A 20,543-nucleotide genomic window follows, 5' to 3' on the forward strand; every position below is an offset into this window, starting at 1 on the left:
ATGCACCTACACACACACACACACACACACTTATGCACCTACACACACACACACACACATATACACACACAGACACACATACATACACATACACACACACACACACACACACGTATACACACATACAGACACACACTCTTATACACCTATACACACACATACAGACACACACCTACACACACACACACACACCTATACACCTACACACACACCTGTCTCCATTGTGAGGAGGGGGTTTTAAAGGAACGGTAGGGAGCTGTGACAAGTGTCTGGTTTGACCTGGTCAGACCCAGCAAGAACCAACCCAGACCCACCAGAATCGTGTGTGTGTGTGTGTGTGTGTGTCTGTCTGTCAGTGTGTCTATCTCTCTGTCTGTTTGTATGTGTCTGTGTCAGTGTGTGTCTCTGCGTGTGTGTGAGTCTGTGTGTGTGTGTGTGAGTCTGTGTGTGTGGCTGTGTCTGTGTGTGTGTCTGTGTGTGGCTGTGTCTGTGTGTGAGTCTGTGTGTGAGTCTGTGTGTGTGTCTGTGTGAGTCTGTGTGTGTGGCTGTGTCTGTGTGTGTGTCTGTGTGTGTGGCTGTGTCTGTGTGTGAGTCTGTGTGTGTGTCTGTGTGAGTCTGTGTGTGGCTGTGTGTGTGTGTGTGAGTCTGTGTGTGTGGCTGTGTCTCTGTGTGTGTGTGTGTGTGTGTGTGTGTGTGAGTCTGTGTGTGTGTCTGTGTCTGTGAGTCTGTGTGTGGCTGTGTGTGTGTCTGTCTGTCTGTTTGTATGTGTCTGTGTCAGTGTGTGTCTCTGCGTGTGTGTGAGTCTGTGTGTGTGGCTGTGTGTGTGTGTGTGAGTCTGTGTGTGTGGCTGTGTTTGTTTATATTACATGGTGGGGTCCGCAACCTGTTAGCACACTCACGGTGTGGGGACCAAAAACATGGTGGGGACCGGTTTGCTGGTCCCCACAATGTTTTCAGCCAAAATGGGTCAGCTGACTCAGGAGGCCATGCTGATATGGGTGGTGCAGTTTTTTTTTTGGCCCCCATGCTTCACACAAACCTGACAGCCGTGTGTCTCATCTGTGTGTGACTCTGCTCACCACGCCCCCGGTGGCACTCGGTGGTATTGCATGAACACACAGATCGTGGGGGTCCGTACACACTTCACTACTGCGTCTACGCAACACTGATAGTAACTCATATTAAATGAACTAGGGTCCTTTAAACACTGCATTATTGGCTCCTTCTCCAAGGTAAACACAAATAAAACACCGTACACAACTAGTTAGTCTTTTAAACATAGAAAATAATCTTAACAAGAAATGTACATGGACATACATTTAGTTACAAAATATTAATCCTGGTGTAGTATATTGTAAGTTAGTGAGGAGGCAAATTAAATTGTTTAAATTAAAACTTTTAGTTCAAACATCAGCGTTATAAAGTCTTTAATGGTGACACGTTCAAGAGTAAAATTCATATACGTGTAAATATAGTCCACTCTTTATGTATTAAAAGAGCTCAGCCGAACATTTGGTTGAAGATAATGGCTCTGTGTAATGGAAGCGAATATAAAATGGCGGTTTGTAGTTTTCACCGTTCTACATTGAATGAAGGAAAAGCAACTCGGAACTACAAAGGAACTACACTTCCCATAATCCCTCTGTTCCACAAAGAGTCTGCGGGGTCGTGCACAGGACGAGCTGAAAGGTAATAAACAACGGCTTAAATATATGGCTTTACTCGGTAATGTGACGCTTATTTTAGTCGTATTTATGTGTGTATATAGAGAGAATGGGAGTTATTAAGCTGTTTTAAATGTTTTAAAGGGCTATATTTCCGTGCGAGAGTAGTGCAGAGAGAAAGAGGCTCTTAAATGTGACGTTAACAACAGCTTTCGTGCTTTAACTAACGTTATACTGGATATAGAGAGAATATTCGGCTGGTTTTGTAAAATTAAGTTTTTAAAGGACTCTGTTTCCATGAATGCGTGTTGGAGACAGAGAGAGTTACTTCAGCTGTTTACATTATAGAGGCCAGTTAGAGGCAAGTGTTTAAGGCGACGCTTCATTTGTAAATGTTTAATATTGAGAGTAAACGTGATATTTTATTAGAATCATATAATCAGAGTTTTATTAAAACTGTATTTTCAGTGCATTCACTTGAGAAAGTGCCAATATGTGGGTTTTTGTAATTAGTTTAAATCACGTAAAATTGCTTTGATGTTAAAAATCTGCAAATCTAAAACATTGTGTTTGACAGTGTAGCCTATGATTATATTTGCAACTCCTTCATTTGAAAATCAGTGAGCATTTGGTGTGTACTATAAGCCTGACTTGCTTGTAACATTTGGTTTGTTTGTATTTGTTTACTTTTAGGGAGAGAGAGATTGTGGAGAGGGAGACAGCAGAAGCCGATCCTGGGCAGGTGGAAAGAGGAAAAGGGAAAGATCTGGGAGGAGAAAAAGGAGAGTAATGCACTGACCCCTCGACTGATCTGCATCTGAGCTCAGAATACGAGAACTGTTTATTCACATTTAGATGTGTACTTACAGTAAGTGAGTGAATGAATTACTGTGTTCCTCCATAGCTCCAGACTAACCTTAACATGCTCCCTATTCTCCTCACAAACATTCATCAGTTCCTCAAAGTACTCCTTCCACCTTCAAATATCATCTCTTCATTAGTCTGCACAATACCTTCTACATTCATTATCATCCTAACATCCTCACATCCTGTTCCTCTCTCATCTCGCCAGTCCATACATGTCTTTTATTCTAACCTCACTATCCATATTCTCATACAACTTTTCATGTGCATTTTCCCTAGCCTTTGTCACTTCTCCGTTTGCTTGATGCTGTATTTTTTTGTATTTCTTTAGACATCTCTCTTGAGATTCCAATTCTATTTTATCGACCACTTCCTTCTTAAGATTTCCTGCATGATCTCCTCATTCCAGCACAAAGTCTCCTCCCTTCCTTCCTCTGTCCATACAACAAACACAGTACCTGTAGCCGATTCCCTCACTGCTTTTACAGTCTCTGCCCATCTGTCCATCACCTCGTCCACCGCACCTAGCATCTGCCTCACCTCCTCCCTGAATCACACACCGTACTGTTCTTACTTTAACATCCACCATCTGATCTGTGATTTAGCCCTCACCCACTTCCTTTTCTTCACCTCCAAATACATCCTACCTACCACCACCGTCTGATGCTGCCTTGCTATACTTTACCCCTGCCACCACCTTACAGTCACTAAATTCCTTCAGGTTGCTTCACCTGCATAAAACATAGTCCACATGTGTAGACCTTCCTCCACTCTTAAATGTCACCCTATGCTCTTCCTTCTTCTGAAAATAAGTATATACTACTGCCGTTTGCATTTTTTGGGGCAAATTCTACCACCATATCATCTACCTCTCTCCTTTTACCAGTCATAGTGCTAACGTTCAGTGTTTCCACTCTCACCTCCACCTTCCTCACCCTCTTCTTTATTTTGTCTCTCAACTCTTGTTCCCCCTCTCCTTCTCCTCCTGTGACCAACAGTATCCCAATTTCCACTGGTACACTGGCAGGAAACAATCCCAATGGTGGACGTTGTTAACCCGGGCCTCCTCTGATCCGATATGGAACTCTTGTTAGTGATCTGCATTGTTAATTTGACATATTTTATACAAAAGATAAACTTTCTGACACAACCCTCCCTATGTATACACGCTTGGGACCAGCATTACAATGCAATGTATTTCAGTGGCTAGGTTATGATTTGTCTGCCTACATTTACGCATATTGTGAGTTCCAGGAGGACAGTACAATTGAGACGGAGGAGAGTGAAAGCACTTGATGAAGCAGCACAGAATGTCATCAGTGCCACTATCAACACCAATGTATTGGAAGGTATCTCTAAACTCATATAAAGGTAAATCTAGTATAATCTTTTCTTCAAGATTAAATTGTGCATTGTGTTTTTTTTTTTTTTTGCCTGTATAGTTCACTTAATGTTTTAAATTAGCAGCCTTTAAGCAGTTGTAGAGTAGCTATTTGTAATATAAGGAGTACTTGTAAAATTCAGCTTTTTATTTTTATTTTCTGCTAAATGCTAATGTGTTTTTAAAACTTTTCAATTTTTGAACTGAAGCTAGGTTATGCATAATATGTAGATTAAAATAAAAGATTGTGTATTCATTAAATTACACTGATAGTCTCATTTGTGGTTACCAAATGTTTAATATTAAATTGTGATATTTCATTAACTGTAGGCTGTTTTACTGTTGTTTGAAATCTCTGTAGAAGGCATGAGAGGACACCGCTGACATGATGGACATGGTAGAACAAACCCCCTGAGCTTCCGGTCCTGTGCTCAGCGCTGGAGCTCCGTCCTCTGACTTGGAGGTATTTAAAAAGGTTTCATATACATATAGTCACTGAAATAGGTTTTAGTGAGGCAGGTCACTGTGGTCAGTTGAAGTTAATTTCTCTGGTACAAAATTGTGATAGTTCATTGCTTTTGGGTGAGGCCTTAGGGATGGTACTGGTTACACATACTCTCAGGTCGTACGTTGTGGGGACCCTCTCAGGACGGAACTATTGAAAAGGTTTTGGTCAAATGTGCACACACACACTGTCAGGTCTTGCATTTTCTTTTCTGACACAGCTCTTTAAGCTTATATTAGTGACACACACTGTCAGGTCTAGCATAGTGGGGTCCCCGTTTAGGGAGACACACCTACTAAAGCAGTACACTCACAGGTCAATATACAGACAGTTTATCTGAACTACAGTGTACATTACCCCATGACTGATGTCACTGAGGGTCTAGTTTGAATTTGTTATTATTTTCTTTTCTGACACATCTCTTTAAGCTTATATTAGTGACACACACTGTCAGGTCTAGCATAGAGGGGTCCCCTTCTAGGGAGACACTCCTACTATAGCAGTACACTCACAGGTCAATATACAGACAGCGTTTCTGAACTACAGTGTACGTTACCTTATGACTGATGTCACTGAGGGTCTAGTTTAAATTGGTTATTTACTTTTCTGATTCAGCTCTTTCAGGTTGTATTGGCGGTTGTATTGGTGGTATAATCTGAAATTGTTACTTGTGTCAGGACAAATGTGTCTTACGTTTTTTAATACCATGGTGTATCCATGTCAAGTCAATTTGACTCAGCAATTGTTTAACTGATGAGAGATTAAACATGTTGTAAAATGTATTGCACTTTAAATACTAATGTATTTGTGTGTGGTGTTCACCGAAATGTTTTACTGTTGTTTGAAATCTCTGTAGAAGGCATGAGAGGACACCGCTGACACGATGGACATGGTAGAACAAACCCACTGAGCTTCCGGTCCTGTGCTCAGCGCTGGAGCGCCGTCCTCTGACTTGGAGGTATTTAAAAAGGTTTCATGTCCATATAGTCACTGAAATAGGTTTTAGTGAGGCAGGTCACTGTGGTCAGTTGAAGTTAATTTCTCTGGTACAAAATTGTGATAGTTCATTGCTTTTGGGTGAGGCCTTAGGGATGGTACTGGTTACACACACTCTCAGGCCTTACATTGTGGGGACCCTCTCAGGACGGAACTATTGAAAAGGTTTTGGTCAAATGTGCACACACACACACTGTCAGGTCTAGCATAGTGGGGTCCCCGTTTAGGGAGAAACACCTACTAAAGCAGTACACTCACAGGTCAATATACAGACAGCGTTTCTGAACTACACTGTACATTACCTCATGACTGATGTCACTGAGTGTCTAGTTTGAATTTGTTATTATTTTCTTTTCTGACACAGCTCTTTAAGCTTATATTAGTGACACACACTGTCAGGTCTAGCATAGAGGGGTCCCATTCTAGGGAGACACTCCTACTATAGCAGTACACTCACAGGTCAATATACAGACAGTTTATCTGAACTACAGTGTACATTACCCCATGACTGATGTCACTGAGGGTCTAGTTTGAATTTGTTATTATTTTCTTTTCTGACACAGCTCTTTAAGCTTATATTAATGACACACACTGTCAGGTCTAGCATAGAGGGGTCCCATTCTAGGGAGACACTCCTACTATAGCAGTACACTCACAGGTCAATATACAGACAGCGTTTCTGAACTACAGTGTACATTACCTCATGATTGATGTCACTGAGGGTCTAGTTTGAATTTGTTATTATTTTCTTTTCTGACACATCTCTTTAAGCTTATATTAGTGACACACACTGTCAGGTCTAGCATATAGGGGTCCCCTTCTAGGGAGACACTCCTACTATAGCAGTACACTCACAGGTCAATATACAGACAGCGTTTCTGAACTACACTGTACATTAGCTCATGACTGATGTCACTGAGGGTCTAGTTTGAATTTGTTATTATTTTCTTTTCTGACACAGCGCTTTAAGCTTATATTAGTGACACACACTGTCAGGTCTTGCATAGCGGGGTCCCCTTCTAGGGAGACACTCCTACTATAGCAGTACACTCACAGGTCAATATACAGACAGCGTTTCTGAACTACACTGTACATTACCACATGACTGATGTCACTGAGTGTTTAGTTTGAATTTGTTATTATTTTCTTTTCTGACACAGCGCTTTAAGCTTATATTAGTGACACACACTGTCAGGTCTAGCCTAGTGGGGTCCCCGTTTAGGGAGACACATCTACTAAAGCAGTACACTCACAGGTCAATATACAGACAGTTTATCTGAACTACAGTGTACATTACCTCATGACTGATGTCACTGAGGGTCTAGTTTGAATTTGTTATTATTTTCTTTTCTGACACAGCTCTTTAAGCTTATATTAATGACACACACTGTCAGGTCTGGCATAGAGGGGTCCCTTTCTAGGGAGAAACTCCTACTATAGCAGTACACTCACATCTCAATATACAGACAGCTTTTCCGAACTACAGTGTACGTTACCTCATGACTGATGTCACTGAGGGTCTAGTTTGAATTTGTTATTATTTTCTTTTCTGACACATCTCTTTAAGCTTATATTAGTGACACACACTGTCAGGTCTAGCATAGAGGGGTCCCCTTCTAGGGAGACACTCCTACTATAGCAGTACACTCACAGGTCAATATACAGACAGCGTTTCTGAACTACAGTGTACGTTACCTTATGACTGATGTCACTGAGGGTCTAGTTTAAATTGGTTATTTACTTTTCTGATTCAGCTCTTTCAGGTTGTATTGGCGGTTGTATTGGTGGTATAATCTGAAATTGTTACTTGTGTCAGGACAAATGTGTCTTATGTTTTTTAATACCATGGTGTATCCATGTCAAGTCAATTTGACTCAGCAATTGTTTAACTGATGAGAGATTAAACATGTTGTAAAATGTATTGCACTTTAAATACTAATGTATTTGTGTGTGGTGTTCACCGAAATGTTTTACTGTTGTTTGAAATCTCTGTAGAAGGCATGAGAGGACACCGCTGACACGATGGACATGGTAGAACAAACCCACTGAGCTTCCGGTCCTGTGCTCAGCGCTGGAGCGCCGTCCTCTGACTTGGAGGTATTTAAAAAGGTTTCATGTCCATATAGTCACTGAAATAGGTTTTAGTGAGGCAGGTCACTGTGGTCAGTTGAAGTTAATTTCTCTGGTACAAAATTGTGATAGTTCATTGCTTTTGGGTGAGGCCTTAGGGATGGTACTGGTTACACACACTCTCAGGCCTTACATTGTGGGGACCCTCTCAGGACGGAACTATTGAAAAGGTTTTGGTCAAATGTGCACACACACACACTGTCAGGTCTAGCATAGTGGGGTCCCCGTTTAGGGAGAAACACCTACTAAAGCAGTACACTCACAGGTCAATATACAGACAGCGTTTCTGAACTACACTGTACATTACCTCATGACTGATGTCACTGAGTGTCTAGTTTGAATTTGTTATTATTTTCTTTTCTGACACAGCTCTTTAAGCTTATATTAGTGACACACACTGTCAGGTCTAGCATAGAGGGGTCCCATTCTAGGGAGACACTCCTACTATAGCAGTACACTCACAGGTCAATATACAGACAGTTTATCTGAACTACAGTGTACATTACCCCATGACTGATGTCACTGAGGGTCTAGTTTGAATTTGTTATTATTTTCTTTTCTGACACAGCTCTTTAAGCTTATATTAATGACACACACTGTCAGGTCTAGCATAGAGGGGTCCCATTCTAGGGAGACACTCCTACTATAGCAGTACACTCACAGGTCAATATACAGACAGCGTTTCTGAACTACAGTGTACATTACCCCATGATTGATGTCACTGAGGGTCTAGTTTGAATTTGTTATTATTTTCTTTTCTGACACAGCGCTTTAAGCTTATATTAGTGACACACACTGTCAGGTCTAGCATAGTGGGGTCCCCGTTTAGGTAGAAACACCTACTAAAGCAGTACACTCACAGGTCAATATACAGACAGTTTATCTGAACTACAGTGTACATTACCCCATGACTGATGTCACTGAGGGTCTAGTTTGAATTTGTTATTATTTTCTTTTCTGACACAGCTCTTTAAGCTTATATTAATGACACACACTGTCAGGTCTAGCATAGTGGGGTCCCCTTCTAGGGAGACACTCCTACTAAAGCAGTACACTCACATGTAAATATACAGACAGTTTATCTGAATTACAGTGTACATTACCTCATGACTGATGTCACTGAGGGTCTAGTTTGAATTTGTTATTATTTTCTTTTCTGACACAGCTCTTTAAGCTTATATTAATGACACACACTGTCAGGTCTAGCATAGTGGGGTCCCCTTCTAGGGAGACACTCCTACTAAAGCAGTACACTCACAGGTCAATATACAGACAGTTTATCTGAACTACAGTGTACATTACCTCATGACTGATGTCACTGAGGTTCTAATTTGAATTTGTTATTATTTTCTTTTCTGATACAGCTCTTTCAGTTTGTATTGGTGACACACACTGTCAGGTCTAGCATAGAAGGGTCCCCTTCTAGGGAGACACTCCTACTATAGCAGTACACTCACAGGTCAATATATAGACAGTGTTTCTGAACTACACTGTACATTACCTTATGACTGATGTCACTGAGGGTCTAGTTTGAATTTGTTATTATTTTCTTTTCTGACACAGCGCTTTAAGGTTGTATTGGTGACACACACTGTCAGGTCTAACGTCGTAGGGACCACTTCTAGGAAGACACTCCTACTACAGCAGTACACTCACAGGTCAATATACAGACAGCTTTTCTGAACTACAGTGTATGTTACCTCATGACTGGTGTCACTGAGGGTCTAGTTTGAATTTGTTATTATTTTCTTTTCTGATACAGCTCTTTAAGGTTTTATTGGTGACACACACTGTCAGGTCTAGCGTCGTAGGGACCACTTCTAGGAAGACACTCCTACTACAGCAGCACACTCACAGGTCAATATACAGACAGCTTTTCTGAACTACAGTGTATGTTACCTCATGACTGGTGTCACTGAGGGTCTAGTTTGAATTTGTTATTATTTTCTTTTCTGACACAGCTCTTTCAGTTTGTATTGGTGACACACACTGTCAGGTCTAGCATCGTAGGGACCACTTCTAGGGAGACACTCCTACTATAGCAGTACACTCACAGGTCAGTATACAGACAACATTTTCTGAACTACAGTTTACGTTACAGTGTATTTCTCTTAAGTAATATGCATTTTCCCCAAGTATTTTTTTTCTTTTCCACAACTGCTGACTAGATTTTCAGCTGGTTCTGATAACTCCTCCACAGCTGCCCATAGTTTTCGGCACCTGATATCGAAGTTCACATGCATGGATGCAGCAAACTTGGCCACAAATCCCATAACACCTATCTCTACTGGTCTTGCATGTGCCTGCCACCCACGTTCTGTACAGTTCCCAAACTTTGTTCGATATTTGGACACTGAAAGCCGTGTTTGGTATTGAACCAACACAGGACACCATTTATTATATTGTTTTGAGGTTAGACTGTAAAAACTTATAGTTTGAAACAGACAGAAGCTCTGCAGGTCTCCCTTAGCCAGAGGGAGGGGCAGGTACTCCACAGAACATGCTTCTCATTGGTCCTCACTTGTATTAACTGTCCATGATTTATTTATATAAATTGTAATTAGTGAAGTATTTAAAATAGTAAAGCTATAAATGTGTCCCTAAATTTGGTTTCAGAACGTTGGCAGCCTACAATTTCATAAATCACACTGCTTATTATTATAGAAAGAATAATTGTGCCCACACAATTTTACACAGGCCCATCCAAAGATCAATTTGTGGCTATGCCACTGATGTAGTTAACGTTTAGTCATAGTTCCTAGTTTGAATAAATGTAATAATATAAACTGGACTTGCTGCCACATCAGGCCATTGGTCTCGTTACACACACAAGGCTGGGGTTTGCATTCTTGCAATTTGCTGCTGATACAATTTAAATACAAAAATTCAGGTATCTCGTTTCCACCTGCCACTATCACTCCTCTCATTGAAGTGTTTGTAAAATAAAATAACTGTAGTTAGTAAGGCCTACCGATTTACATAGACTTAATATATTAACCGAAATAATAAATCTTGTAAATTACTGTATGAAAAAATATGAGAATGACACCCTGCCTTTACGATGTTTGTTGGATGTGGCCCTTGAGTAAAAGTAATTGGGGACCCCTACTCTATTGTATCTCTGATAGTGCATTTCCACCAAAAAGGAACCAGAACGGTTCCAGTTCGCAAGGTGAATTTGGAACCGTTTAGTATGTTTCCATCTACACAAACTGGTTCGCGACCTAGAAAAATTTGTTCCCAGCTGAGTTTCAAATGCAGCGTTATTGCACTGCGGAGCTTGACAGGGTAATTTACAACGTTTCAAATAAATAAATAAAAATAAATAAAACAGGAACACGCCCTGTTTTTTTGTTTCTGGTGCTGTTTGTGTGCGATTCCATTTGTGTTGGTCAGAGCCACAGCTCTCGGTTACGTTTCTCTGCTGTTCACAAGCTCAGCAGGACGGCTCTGAACTCGGCAACATTTACACAGTATTATATCTCACTCGGGTCTGACTTCATGGTAAACAAAGAATAAACAATGACTCTAACAATGAGTCTAACAGTCTTTGGTGCTGGCGCTGTATTCAGGCACAGCGACTCCCCCGCTAATGACGTATACCTGTTTCCCCTTTAAACGTGTAGAAACGCAGCAGTTCATTGGAAAGAACCAAGGTTCCAAGAATCAGGAATGGAACCGGTTTAGGAGCCAGAGTTCTTTTGGTGAAATAGCGCTGTGATTGACAGCAACAAATCAATGTTCTGATCGGTTAAATAAACCTCACTATATGATTGGTACAGCTAAAGCTTTCCTATTGGTACATCAGTTGGCCAATCAGGGTCAAAAATTCACAACTGTGAACAGAGATTTACACAAGCAGCAGAGAAGGTGAATGTGTGCATTTTTTGTCACATTTGGAACATAAAGGTTTGCTCTGGTTCATTTTAAAACAATACTCACAAATGTAATGGACTTTGTAACTGCTTTTGAGCAATTAAATTAAATTCACAAATGTGCAAAAAAGATTTGCATTTGTAAATGAAATGTTGTGAATGTGTGAATCAGTAACTTCTCAAACGGTTTAAAATGTGCAAGAGCAAACCTTTATAAAGTTCCAAATGTGATTGGGGGAATTTTTGAATGAGATGGAAAAATCCACACATTCTCCTTCTCTGTTGCGTGTGCGAATCTCTTTTTGCAGATGCGGATTTAAGACCCTGTTTTGACGGCCAATTGATGGACCAATAGGAAATCTTTAGCTGGACCAAGCAGATTGTGAGGTGTGTTTAACCAATTGGAACATTGATTTGTTGCTGTCAACCATAGCGCTTTTCCACAAAATGAACTCAGGTCGGTGAACCGCCGCGTTTCTACGGACAGCAGAGAAACGTAAACAAGAGCCGCGGCTTTGATCAACGCACATGCAATTGCGCCTAACTTCACCAGAAACGCATAAAAATGGGGCATGTTCCTGTTTTTTCCTATTATTTATTTATATGAAATGTGAATGACCCTGTCAAGCTCCACTGGGCGATGACGTTGTATTTGAAGCTCTGGGCTCTTGGTTACGTTTCTCCGCTGTTCACAAGGTCAGCAGGATGCCTCTGAACTCAGCCATAGTGTCTCCGTTCATGACGTATTCCTGGTTCCCCTCAAAATGTGTGGAAATGCGGTGGTTCACTGGAAAGAACCAATGTTCCTAGAATCAGGAACAGAACTGGTTCAAGAACCAGAGTTCTTTTGGTGGAAAAGCGCTATGGTTGACAGCAACAAATCCGATTGGTTAAACAAACCTTGCGATCTGATTGGTCCAGCTAAAGCTTTCCTATTGGTCCATCAATTGGCCGTCAAAACAGGGTCTTTAATTCGCAACTGCAAAAAGAGATTCGCACACACAGCAGAGAAGGCGAATGTGTGTTTTTTTCCATCTCATTCAAAAACTCCCACTGTCACATTTGGAACCTTTAAAAAAGGTTTGCTCTTGCACATTTTAAGTATTTTACTAATTCACACATTCACAACATTTCATTTACAAATGCAAATCTTTTTTACACATCTGTGAATTTAAGTTATTATTATTGTAGTTGTTGTTTTAAATTTGACGTATACATTTGTGGATTTTAACGTGTATGTAGTTGCTCAAACACAGTTACAAAGTCTGTTACATTTGTGAGTATTGTTTTACAAACTCAATTTTTTACCCTTTTTTGACTCCGTATTTGACTCCAGAACATTAGTGCAGAGAGTACAATGCAGTAATTACAAAGATCTTAAAATACATACAGAACAGGACCAGTAGACACAACACAGACAACAGTGTAGTTCTTCTTCTCATCAGCCTATGCCTCAAATTCTCATTGATGGGAGCTTGTCTCTTCGCTCACTGTCAGTCACAAGTCTCATACTACTGGATATTTATTGGATATCGAGATCGAGATAGTGTTGATTTGCCTCTGACCTAAGGGTTGTTCCCGTGATCCCCTAAAACAGTCTTTGACAAGAAAATCGGGGCTACAATCGTGCAGTGTGATCATATATCAGGAATCCATCAAGAAACATGTAATTGAATGATATTTATGAACGTACTTGTTTTATGAATGAGATGGATTCACTCAAGTATAAAGAAATGGTAAAAAGGTACTCTACTAAGTATTAATTACACCTGTCACAAAGGGTTTTAAAAGGTGTTTAATAATCCTGAGGCAGTAGTTATTTTGGGCATTTTTGTTGGATTGGGAGAAAACAATTTTATCTATTTAAATTGTTATTTTAATCACTTTTTGCAAAAAAAAAAATAGCTAATAATCCTAATTTGGGGCTTGATACCATTTTGAGTGCCAATGTAGGTCTGTTTTCTCTTTTGCATGTTGTAAGAAAAACAGCCTTATTAAATCATGCAATTTGTGCCAAAAAAGATGTTGGTAAAAGAGAAATTTTTATTAAAATTTAGGCATAGGAAAATTTCCTTTGAGATATATATATATATTTTTTTTTTTGTTCCCTAGGTCCAGTGAATTCCATGGAGTGGAGAAGCTCATGTTGATGGAAAGTTCCTGGAAAGCTGTTTGTTCACTGTATACATCTGAACAGTGGGCTCTTAAACCTGTCTCTGCAATGTTGTGATGTGATTTATATTGTTTTAAAGTTTCTGTTTTCAGACTTGATCAAAGCTCTCTCGGACCAGGCAGTTTTGATAGGAACACCTTGTGTCTATACTCACTGTTCATTTCATCAGCTCCATTTACAATGTAGGAGCATTTTGTAGTTCAGCATTTACAGAATAGTGTCCATTTCTTGTGCTGCATGCTTTGTTTACCAGATTTCACCCTGTTCTTCAATGGGCAGTACCCCTAGAGGACCCCCACCTAGCGCGATTTGTTTTGATTCCAGATACATTTCTTGGGGTGAGGTTGTGGTAGTGAAAAGCCAACCAGGGACCAAACAGTCCAGTAGTGTAGGTCCCATGCATTGCACAAGCACAATTAATGTGTTGCTCTGGTATGAGTGGATCAGACATGGCAGTGCTCCTACATGGTAAGAGTAACTAATATAATGGACAGCGAGTGTAAGTACAGTGTTCGTAATGGAGTTCTTGGTTAATATCATAGATGGACTGTCTCATGTCAATTATTCTGAGTTTATATTGTGTGTGTTCATATTGATTTTTAATTTTCTTTAGCCTAGCTAAGCTCATCAGTTATTCAAGGTAATATTTATTTATATTGTGTTTTATTCTCTCAGTTTTTGGCTAACTTCTTTGCTTCTACAGTATGTACACATCTGTGCCTATCCTTTTCAGAGTTTAATAAAAGAACAAATTAGTTCAAATAACGTTAATGGTTAATAAATTAATCTTTAAACGAATGCATCGGCCTGGATTAGTTGTTTTTCTGCATTAATTATAGATTACACATTGTTCTCTCTCAAAATGAAATTGGTCCCCACAAAGAATGAGAACAGGTGATTTGTGTAATATTTGGTCCCCAAATATACTCCAAACCTGAAATGTCCCCACAAGTCACGAGGTCGTCTGGTCAGAATCAATTTTGGTGAGATATTTGTAATTTGAAGTGATATTAAGATTCACAAGTGCATTTTGACAAAGCATGATTTTTTTCAAGTCTGTAGCACCTTGGGAAAGGGTGGACCCCACAATGTGAGTATTCCTCCAGGTGACCCCCACAATGCACAGAAACAAGTATGTGTGTGTGTGTGTGTGAGTCTGTGTGTGTGGCTGTGTCTGTGTGTGTGTCTGTCTGTGTGAGTCTGTCTGTGTGAGTCTGTGTGTGTGTGTGTCTGTGTGTGTGTGTGAGTCTGTTTGTGTCTGTGTGTGTGTGTGTGAGTCTGTGTGTGTGGCTGTGTCTCTGTGTGTAAGTCTGTGTGTGTGTGTGTGTGTGTGTCTGTGTCTGTGAGTCTGTGTGTGGCTGTGTGTGTCTGTGTGTGTTGTGGTGATAGCTGTCAAACTGTCTGACCTCAGGTGACCCATCAGTGACCTTCTAGTAATGAGATGCCTCCTCTGGCCACACGCACGCGCACACACACACACACACACACACACAGAGAGAGAGAGAGCTCTCCTTCTCTGTCTCAGTCTCAATTCCTCTGTCATCTCTTGTATTCCCCATTCTCTCTCTCTCCCTCTCTCTCACTACCTCTCTCTCTCTCCCCCCTCCCTCTCTCTCCCCCCCTCCCCCTCCCTCTCTCTCTCCCCCCCCCTCTCTCTCTTTCTCCCCCTCCCTCTCTCTGTCTCCCTCTCTGTCTCTCTACATCCCTTTCTCTTCCTCTCTCTGTCTCTCTCTCTCTCTTTCCCTCTCTCCACCTCCCTCTCTCTCTCTACCTCTCCCTCACTCTCTCTCTACCTCCCTTTCTCTTCCTCTCTCTCTGTCTCTCTCTCTCTCTCTACCTGAGGGATGTAATTATCTAGATTAATGGAGCGAGAGAGTAAAGCTCAACCCAACGTCACGGCAAAAAAAAAAACACTGCACTCCAAACCCCGTCTGTATTTCTCACTCTCTCTCTCTCACTATCTCTCTCTCACTTTGTCTCACCCCCTCTAGCTCTCACTCTCTCTGTCTCACTCCTCCCTCTGGACCCTGGAGTATTTGGTTCTGAATGAATTGAAGTTGATTTAGTGCTGGTCCTGAGCTCTCTGCCGTGGTTGAGTTTCGAGTCTCAGCCTCGTTCAGGGTTAGCGTGTGCTGAACGTTACGTAAATGAAGAAGGTAGTGTTGACTGTGTTAGATGCGGGTGTGAAATGTACAGAGTCCTCTCCTTGGCAATCAATTACTGAATTTGAATTAAATTATAAAGGCTTAACTGTACCCTTTGCCCTTAGAACCTGCTGCCACTGAACAGCTGAGGGGCACCACCCTTTATATTTACTTATACTTGCATAGTGCCAATAATTTTACTCGGATCAGAGAGGACGGAAAATGGAAAACAGCACTCATCACCATCAGAGGGCACTACCTGGACCTGGGGTCAGAGCTTGGTCATGCCGTTCAGTTTAAGCAATGCCCCCACTGTCTTCCAGGCGTTCATAAATGACATCCTCAGAGAGCTTTACCAGTTCATCATAACTTATGTTGATGATACTTTAAGTAACTCACCTTATTTACAAAAGTCCAAGTGCCTTGTCCTAACCAAGCGTCTCAAAAAGCAGTTATTATAAGGAGAGATTTACAGCAGTTATCATACGGAAACCCTCTGATCCATCCTTTGTCTTAGAACTAGATGCTTCTAAAATCAGTGCAGGAATTATTCCGTCAAAATACCTTGGTTCTCAATTTAAATTGTTACCAATCGCTTTCTATCCCATTAAAAAAGAGACAGAAAACAGAAAACTGAGACAGCACTGGAGAGACAAACCGCTGAGCTGTAGCACACATAAAGAGCACACATTCAGTATGTGTCCCAGCTTAGTACATGCTAGATGTTACAGGTAAGACACAACTGGGGTTTTCAACCATACCCTGTTCCAAATATTAAAACTGATTCATGAGTGTCTCTGTCACAGCTCCAGGGACCTGGAGGTTGTGGGTTCGAGCCCCGCTCCAGCTAACAGGACAGTCTAATTCCGCCGGTAACAGGACAGGCTAATTCCTTCGGTAACAGGACAGGCTAATTCTGCCAGTAACAGGACAGGCTAATTTCGCCGGTAACAGGACAGGCTAATTCCGTCGGTGACAGGCTAATTCCGTCTGTAACAGGACAGGCTAATTCCGTCGGTAACAGGACAGGCTAATTCCTTCGGTAACAGGACAGGCTAATTCCGCCGATAACAGGACAGGCTAATTCCGCCAGTAACAGGACAGGCTAATTCCGCCGATAACAGGACAGGGTAATTCCGTCGGTAACAGGACAGGCTAATTCCGCCGCTAACAGGACAGGCTAATTCCGTCGGTAACAGGACAGGCTAATTCCGTCGGTAACAGGACAGGCTAATTCCGCCGATAACAGGACAGGCTAATTCCGCCAGTAACAGGACAGGCTAATTCCGCCGATAACAGGACAGGCTAATTCCGCCGATAACAGGACAGGCTAATTCCACTGGTAACAGGATAGGGTAATTCCGCCAGTAACAGGACAGGCTAATTCCGCCAGTAACAGGACAGGCTAATTCCGCCAGTAACAGGACAGGCTAATTCCGCCAGTAACAGGACAGGCTAATTCCGCCAGTAACAGGACAGGCTAATTCCGCCGCTAACAGGACAGGCTAATTCCACTGGTAACAGGATAGGGTAATTCCGCCAGTAACAGGATAGGGTAATTCCGCCAGTAACAGGACAGTCTAATTCCGCCAGTAACAGGACAGGCTAATTCCGCCAGTAACAGGACAGGCTAATTCCGCCGCTAACAGGACAGGCTAATTCCACTGGTAACAGGATAGGGTAATTCCGCCGATAACAGGACAGGCTAATTCCGCCAGTAACAGGACAGGCTAATTCCGCCGATAACAGGACAGGCTAATTCCGCCAGTAACAGGACAGGCTAAGTCCGCCAGTAACAGGACAGGCTAATTCCGCCAGTAACAGGACAGGCTAATTCCGCCGATAACAGGACAGGCTAATTCCGCCAGTAACAGGACAGGCTAATTCCGCCAGTAACAGGACAGGCTAATTCCGCCAGTAACAGGACAGGCTAATTCCGCCAGTAACAGGACAGGCTAATTCCGCCGCTAACAGGACAGGCTAATTCCACTGGTAACAGGATAGGGTAATTCCGCCAGTAACAGGACAGGCTAATTCCGCCGATAACAGGACAGGCTAATTCCGCCAGTAACAGGACAGGCTAATTCCGCCGCTAACAGGACAGGCTAATTCCACTGGTAACAGGATAGGGTAATTCCGCCAGTAACAGGACAGGCTAATTCCGCCGATAACAGGACAGGCTAATTCCGCCAGTAACAGGACAGGCTAATTCTGCCGCTAACAGGACAGGCTAATTCCGCCAGTAACAGGACAGGCTAATTCCGCCGCTAACAGGACAGGCTAATTCCACTGGTAACAGGATAGGGTAATTCCGCCAGTAACAGGACAGGCTAATTCCGCCGATAACAGGACAGGCTAATTCCGCCAGTAACAGGACAGGCTAATTCTGCTGCTAACAGGACAGGCTAAATCCGCCAGTAACAGGACAGGCTAATTCCGCCGCTAACAGGACAGGCTAATTCACCACAGTCATCATAGGACATGTCCCCAGAAAGGAAAAAACACAGCATTTGAGTCTAAACACAAATCTAAACACACAGGGAGAAAAAACACTGCAGTTTAACCCTCACAAAGAACACACACAGAGTGGCAGTGCTGTTCCACCTTAAGAAGGGAACCTTAAGAGATTATGTGGGTTATTTCACCGGCACTAATGGACGGAGGCAGATATTGAGGAGCGAGTGGAGATCTATTAGAAATTCCCATCTATGCTCCTCATCCGCTCCTCATCCGCTCCTCATCCATATTGATTCCTGACACCGAGCAGCAGCCCAGGCTCCGGGGAATAATATATTTAGCAGAGCAGGTCACTGAGTGCATGAAGATTAGACACACATCCTCTTACTCTGTGTGTGTGTGTGTGTCCCACTCTGTACAAAATATACACCCTTCATCAGACACACACACACTCACACCGTCACTTACAGGGCACTGTTTAAAAAGCCACTGTTGTGTCCCCTCCCTGAGAAAAACAGAAATTACAGAGAAATGCAGAGAGAGAGAGAAGGGAAATAAAAATGTAGTGTTTGTGTGTGTGTTTCACACACTCACCCAGTCACACAATCACTCGCACCTGTGGACGGTTTCACACACTCACCCAGTCACACACAGACAGTGGGTTTTACTCAGTGTGTGTTCTTACATTCTCAGGTTTTCGCAGATGAAGTGAGAGAGGGAGAGTGTGTGTGTGTGTGTATATGGTATATGTGTGTGTGTACAGTGTTTGTGCATGTGTGTATATGGTGTGTGTGTGTGTGTTTGTGTGTCTGTATGTTATGTGTGTGCTGTGTGTATATGGTATGTGTGTGGGGGGATTTTGTGTGTGTGTGTGTATATTTATATACATTTATATATATATATATATATATATGGTATTTGTGTGTGTGTGTGTGTGTGTGTGTGTGTGTGTGTGTGTGTAAAACAGTGGTATTATTGTGACCGATGATGTATTGATCAGACATAATTATCTCAAACGTTTGGAGCCAATCACAGCACAGCGATCAACAGCTCCTGAGCCAATGGCTGTAAAAGGATGTTTTATTGTGGGGTCTCTGTTGGTCGGTACATGATTTTGGGCACACGTTTACGTGAGATGTTTTGCAGGAGACATTTGCATGAGCCGTTTGCGTGAGCCATGGCTGTGGTGGTAGATGTGGAGGCTACTGTTCAAACAGAAACTCCACTGTGATCTGATTCATCGCCACCTCAGCCAGCTCCGACCACACACCACTGCCATTCATCAAAGCATCCTCCAATCAGGAGCTCTGACAAGTCCCCAGGCCCCGCCCCTTTCCCTTGGCCACCCCCTCCTCCCCCATGCCGTCGCATCATCCCTTTAACAGCGTCTATAAACCTTGAACCCAGGAGCGCTGTGAATCCTCTCGGGATGAAAACCCAGCTCTGCCTCTTCTCCCAGCATTAGCATGCGAGCCGAGGCGCAGCGTGATTGGGCTGAGCGTTAGCACCCCCCAGGGGGCGAAGGAGGCTGTGGGCGGGGGGGTGTCTGTCACACGAAGATAATAAAGCACCGGAGCGAGGAGGAGATGTGAGACCAGGAGTCATCCATCACCTCCAAAACACATCCCCACGGCCAGGAGCAGGAGGGAATCAGCCCCAGCCCGGGATTTACAACTCACCTGGAGGGGGGAGAGGCACTGTTTGTTGGGGAGGGGGTGTCTGGTGGATATGGGGGGGCGGGGGGGCACACAGGGCCTGGGGTGATTCACCTCCTCCTCTCAGAGCTAAAGCAGCAGGAACGCTGGGAAACGGGCCTCGTCCGGATAATGACTCTTAATTAATACATGTCCCCTCTGACATCACAACAGCGTCAACACAGACCCCCACCTACCCCCCCCACCCAAAACACTACCACCCCAGGGGTCTGCACTTACCCTCTCTACGCCACACCTCCCCCCAAAACCCCACCACCGCAGGAGTGTGCACTTACCCTCTCTACACCCCCCCCCCCTCCAAAACACTACCACCCCAGGAGTGTGCACTTACCCTCTCTACACCCCACCTCCCCCCGAAACACCACCACCCCAAGAGTCTGTATTTACCCTCACTACACACACCCCCAAAACACCACCACCGCATGAGTCTGCACTTACCCTCTCTACACCCCCCCCCTCCAAAACACCACCACCCCAAGAGTCTGTATTTACCCTCACTACACACACCCCCAAAACACCACCACCCCAGGAGTCTGCGCTTACCCTCTCTACACCCCCCCCCGTCCGAAACACTACCACCACAGGAGTCTGCGCTTACCCTCTCTACACCCCACCTCCCCCCAAAACACCAATACCCCA

General features: G+C 42.9%; 1 long non-coding RNA gene across 2 annotated transcripts; it reads left to right on the forward strand.

Annotated features, from left to right (window-relative positions):
- The first annotated feature begins 3,312 nt into the window (after positions 1-3,312).
- LOC136706095 (uncharacterized) lies at positions 3,313-14,251 on the forward strand. Of its 2 annotated transcripts, none has more exons than XR_010804110.1 (5): positions 3,313-3,899; positions 4,271-4,372; positions 5,271-5,372; positions 7,406-7,507; positions 13,528-14,251. It is a non-coding gene; the product is annotated as an uncharacterized lncRNA (long non-coding RNA). The 2 variants fall into 2 exon arrangements; XR_010804111.1 differs by lacking the exon at positions 13,528-14,251 and adding an exon at positions 9,502-9,574.
- The last annotated feature ends 6,292 nt before the right edge of the window (positions 14,252-20,543 follow it).

The sequence above is a fragment of the Hoplias malabaricus genome, chromosome 8, assembly GCF_029633855.1.
Source record: "Hoplias malabaricus isolate fHopMal1 chromosome 8, fHopMal1.hap1, whole genome shotgun sequence".
Taxonomy (NCBI): domain Eukaryota; kingdom Metazoa; phylum Chordata; class Actinopteri; order Characiformes; family Erythrinidae; genus Hoplias; species Hoplias malabaricus.